Source organism: Molossus molossus, unplaced genomic scaffold (genome assembly GCF_014108415.1).
Source record: "Molossus molossus isolate mMolMol1 unplaced genomic scaffold, mMolMol1.p scaffold_m16_p_2, whole genome shotgun sequence".
NCBI classification, from domain to species: Eukaryota; Metazoa; Chordata; class Mammalia; order Chiroptera; family Molossidae; genus Molossus; species Molossus molossus.
In genome coordinates this window covers 131,066,170-131,071,652 of record NW_023425355.1, presented here as the reverse complement: position 1 = coordinate 131,071,652, position 5,483 = coordinate 131,066,170, and the positions used below count along the sequence as shown (strand labels likewise).

Genomic DNA, 5,483 nt, shown 5'->3' with positions numbered 1-5,483 from the left:
GGCTCAGTGGTTGAGCGTGGACCCATGCACCAAGAGGTCGCCAGTTCGATTCCTGGTCAGGGCACATGCCTAGGTTGTGGGCCTGATCCCCAGTGGGGGGCATGCAAGAAGCAGCCAATTGATGTTCTCTCTCATCGATGATTCTCTCTCTCTCTCCCTCTCCCTTCCTCTCTCTCTAAAATCAATAAAGAAAAAAAAATTTTTTTAAAAGAGTTAACGGTTCTCACACACACACACACACACACACACACACAGACATGCACATTCAGAGATACACATCACAATACACACCACACATACATACACTCAAAGACATACCGCATACCTGCCACACATACCCCCACATGCATGTACACTCAGGGACACACTATACACATACACATGCATGCACACGCAGAGACTCACATGCATGTATACTTGGAGACATACCCCCCCATACACACACACACACACACACACACACACAGGCACTAGATACACTTAAATTGTCACTCCATAAAATGAGGGGAAAAAAACAAGACAACTTTTTTTTAACTTGGAATTTTAATTATGTACATAAATAGCAACATGAGAACGAGAAGTTCTAAGGCTTGTACATTATCCTTAGGTGAAAAGATTTCAGATTAGTCCCTTTGTAGTATGGCATCACCCAAGGTAATAAAGAGGCCTAGACTAGTTTTTCCTGAAGAAGAAAGACAGTTTACTATATTCAATACTGACTCCTCTTCCATTTTTCTGTAGAAATACTGGTTTATTGTATGGAGTTTCCAATGTTTACCTATAACTAAAAGAAAAAAACAAAACATAAGTAAACTGTGCCAGAAAAAATAAAAACAACTCTACAATTTTGCATTTTGAAAATTCTTTAGGTTTACATAGAGAAAACATAACAAATATTTACATTACCATTATATAACCATAAGGATTATAAAAGGCAAGAGAAAAGTGTAATTATTCCCATTTTATAGACAGGTAAACTAAATACCAGAAAGGTTTTGTGTTTCATCAATACTACATTCAGATTCTCAACTGGCTGTGTATCTGAGCTAATTAAACAGATAGGTGGATTTATAAATAAAAAAATAAATGCCTAGACCTGGCCAGTATGGCTCAGTTGGCTGAGCGTCATCCTGTGCACCAAAAGGTTGTGGGTTCAATTCTCAGTCAGGGCACATACCCAGGTCGTGGGTCTGATCCCTGGTCAGGGTGCTTGTGGGAGGCAACAAGAGGTCGACGTTTCTCTTTCTCTTTCCCCACCCCCTTCCTCTCTGTCTAATAATTCAATGAAAACATAACATAAATATTAAATAAACGCCTAAATGGCATAGCAACACCACATCTCATCCTTTCTGAAAACTAAACAACTATATTTCCATCCATCTGCTGGAGGAGAACATGACTGTATCACTGTCAGTCTGACATATACCTTCCCTCACATCACCCTATCATTCTTTTGTGGAATGAGGTCCATAGCAATCCAAAGACACACCAAAGATAAACCAGCTCTTCTCCATATTGCTTTTTTCCTAATATGTAAAGACTTACTACTTAGCAATTAGAGGTTTGTAAATATTTCACAGGCCAGTTACTACTCCTTTGATCTTTTCAAATAAAACCAAAAATTCTTAAACATGTAAACCACTAGCTTACCTCTTCTATCTCAGTTTATTAATCTGTTTTGAACTTCTCTAAGAATTCAATAGATTTACTGCACTGCTAAAAACTACAAACTGGAAACAACCTATATTAATAAGAATTCAAAAGATCATAGTAGTCCATACCAGGAAATTATTATAAAGCTGAATAAGGTAGATTTATAAGTACCAACAGGAAAATATGTATACAATATAGTAAGGGAAAAAAGGCAAATTCATTCATTCAATATAGTTAAACATAGCACTATGAAGTATTCGTACCAAAAAATTGAACCTATATCTGAGTAAGCCTTCAGATCCATAAGTTTATGGGAAATGCAAAGAAGAGAAGAACCAAGAGAGGGAATTCCAAAAAACAAACAAGCCCAGGTTTTCAACAAATAAATGGCAAAGGAAAAATGAGGGACAAGAAACTATTACAGTTTAAAAGGGGCTTAAGAAACCTGTAAGTCAAATGCAATGGGCTAATCTTGTTTAGATCCTGATCCAAACAAACCAAGTGTAAAAAATTATTAATGAGACAATCAGGGAAGTCTGTATACTGTCTTGCCATTAGATGATATTAAGGAATTAGTGTTAATTTCTTTAGGTGTGATAATAAAATTGCAGTATGTGCCCTCATGGTCAGTGTTCTTGTAAAACAATACAAGGAATATGATCTCATTCTGTCAAAAACTCAAAAGCATGTATGGATGCATATTTATATATAGGGGGAAAATGTTGAATGATATACAAAAATATTTACAGAAATTACCTCTGGAAAAGGAATAGAAAGAAAGTTTTAAAAATATTTATCTAGCCCTGGCCAGTTTGGCTCAGTGGTTAGAGCGTCGGCCTGCGGTCCAGAGAGACCCGAGTTCGGTTCCCGCTAAGGGCATGTACCTCGGTTGCAGTTTGTCCCCGGCCCTGGTTGGGTTGTGCAGGTGGCAACCACTCGATGTGTCCCTTTCACATCGATGTTTCTCTCTCCCTCCCTCCCTCCCACTCTATCTGAACAAAATATGGAAAAATGTCCTCGGGTGAGGATTAAAAAAAATAAAAATAAAAAATATTTATCTAAAAAATGTTCTTTACAAAAATATACATCACTTGTACAATTAAAAATACATCTCCAATAAAGATCTAAAACAATAAAGAATTAAATTAAGATTGTGTATACCATAAATTGAACTCTAGCCCAGAATACTTTTGGAAAATGAAATGGATATGTACATAGTTTCCCTTTATTCCATGTCTCATTGTCCCTGTAGAGTGTAGACAAATATAACCAAATCCAATGTAAAGTCTCTGGAGGACAAGTGTGTCTTCCTTGCTGCTCACCCTCTAGTCTCTTTGTTGTTGTCTTGTTAATCCTCACCGGAAGATATTTTTTCCATTGATTTTTAGAGAGAGTGGAAGGGAGAAAGGGAGGGAGAGGGAGATACAGAGACAGAGAAAAAGAGAGGGAGACTGACTGATTGCCTCCTGCATGTGCCCCAGCCGGGGCCAGGGATGAAACCTGCAACCCAGGCACGTGCCCTTGACTGGGAATTGAACCTGCAACCCTTAGGTGTGTGGGCCGATGTTCAAACCACTGAACCATACCACCTGAGGTGCTAACTCTGGGGTGGGACCTAGGCCTCTGCCTTTCAACAAGCTCCCCAGATAATTTGTTTGTATAACAAAATTTGAGAATTGCTGACTTGGGGTTACTATATGGAGGGCTGTGATGTGAAAGAGGATCTGAATTTGTTTTCTGTGAGCCCTAACGCAGGATCAGGACCACTGTGTAGGAATTATAAGGAGATATATTTTTTGCTCAGTATAAGAAACAGTTTTCTGTCCCGCTGGTGTGGCTCAGTGGTTGAGCATTGACCCGTGCACCAAGAGGTCGCCGGTTCAATTCCTGGTCAGGACACATGCCCAGGTTGTGGGCCTGATCCCCACTGTGGGGCATGCAGGAGGCGGCCAATCGATGTTCTCTCTCATCGATGTCTCTCTCTTTCTCTCTCCCCCTCTACCTTCCTCTTTCTCTAAAATCAATAAAGGGAAAACAAATTAAAAAAAAAAAAAACAGCTTCCTAAAAATCAGAACTATGCAAAGATGGTTGCCCTGTGGGGTGAGTTTTCTATTGGTGGAGGTGAAAAGTGGGAACACACACTTGAGGCTGGGAGTTGGGCCAGATGACCCTTCTCAAATTCAAAGATTACATGATTCTCTGGGTATCCAAAAATATGGAGACAGCTTAAGAGAGAAAAACCTGCCCTGGCCAGTTTGGGTCAGCGGTTAGAACGTCAGCCCTCGGACCAAAGAGTCACGGGTTCAATGCCAGTCAAGGGCACGTACCTCGGTTGCGGTTCCCCAGGGTCCTGCAGGAGGCAACCAGTCGATGTGTCTCTCTCACATCTCTCTCTCTCTCTCTCACATCTCTCCCCGCCCCCCACTCTATCTGAAGATGAATGGAAAAATATCCTTGGATGAGGATCTAAAAGAAAAAGAGAAAAACCTCAAACTTGGGGCTTTCATGAATTTTAAATCACAGCCATAATTTACAATAAATGTAACACTGATATAAAAAACTTCATGAAAGAAAATTCATATTCATTGTGGAACATTAAAAAATACAGAGTTATATAAAAGAAAACATATTTTTAAAAATCGTCTATAATTCTAGTATAACAAGATATATACAGTAGTCCCCCTTATCCGCAGGGGTTCCTAGACACCAGTGGATACCTGAGACTGTGGATAGTACTAAACCCTATATATACTATGTTTTTGCCTAGACATGCATATCTAAATTTTAATTTATAAATTAGACACAGTAAAAGATAATCAACAATAACAAAATAGAACTATTAGAACAAAATACTATAATAAAAGTTATGTGATCATGGTCTCTTATTGTACTATAGGTACAGCATAAATATGCAGGATAGAAGGATGATTCACATCCCGGGCGGGACAGAGCAGGATAGCCCAAGATTTCATCACCATACTCAGAACAACTTGTAAATTGTTTATTTATGGAATTTTCCATTTAATATTTTTGACCACAAGTAACTGAAACCACAGAAATTGAAGTTGTGACTAAGGGAGAACTACTTAAATATTTTGTTGTATTTCCTGGTCTTTATCCTCTCTAAAAATGTATCATACTATCACCCTGGCCAGGTAGTTCAGTTGGTTAGAGTGTCGTCCTGATACATCAAGGTTGTGCGTTTTATCCCTGGTCAGGGCACATACAAGAAGCAATCAAGGAATGCAGAAATAAGTGCAATAGCAAACTGATGTTTCTTTCTCTCTCTCTCTCTCTCTCTCCTTCTTTCTTTTTCTCATCCCTCTCTCTCTTTGCCTCTCCCCCTCCCTGCCTTTCTCTCTCTAAAATCAATCAATAAACAAATGTTTAAATGTTCCACACTATCCTTTTTTTCTCCATTTAACAATAATTGTATACATGTTCACATGCAATTAAATATTATTAAGACATAACATTCCTCTTTATGGATATACCATAATAAACCATTTTCCTGAAGCTGAATATTTAGATTGTTTCTAAATTCAATATAGTCTAATTACCAGGAAATCACAAGTGCTACTATACAATTTTTCATATGTACAGAAAATAATATAACTAATGTTTTGTACTTAGCAGGTACTTGATGAATAAATATTAAACGAATGAAAATAAATAGTGAATTGAGTATAAGAGCAGAAGAAATCAATCTGATTTTCTGATTTCATCTGATATCACCCTAAGTTTCTCCAGCCTCCGGTAACTCAATCTTTAAAGAAAGAATAATTATACCTATGAATTCCCTATATCAATTATAATATCTCTATATAAT

The 5,483-nt window shown here is 38.0% G+C and overlaps 1 protein-coding gene across 2 annotated transcripts in view; it reads right to left on the bottom strand.

The window, feature by feature from the left end:
• Nucleotides 1-524: 524 nt before the first annotated feature.
• APOO (apolipoprotein O) overlaps nucleotides 525-5,483 on the bottom strand; it is a 56,079-nt gene continuing 51,120 nt past the window's right edge. Inside the window, exon 9 of one of the 2 annotated variants that reach the window (XM_036270216.1) lies at nucleotides 525-784. The gene's annotated coding sequence lies outside the window, so the exon portion shown is untranslated. The remainder of the gene's footprint in view (nucleotides 785-5,483) is intronic. The other variant, XM_036270215.1, reaches the window with a different exon arrangement.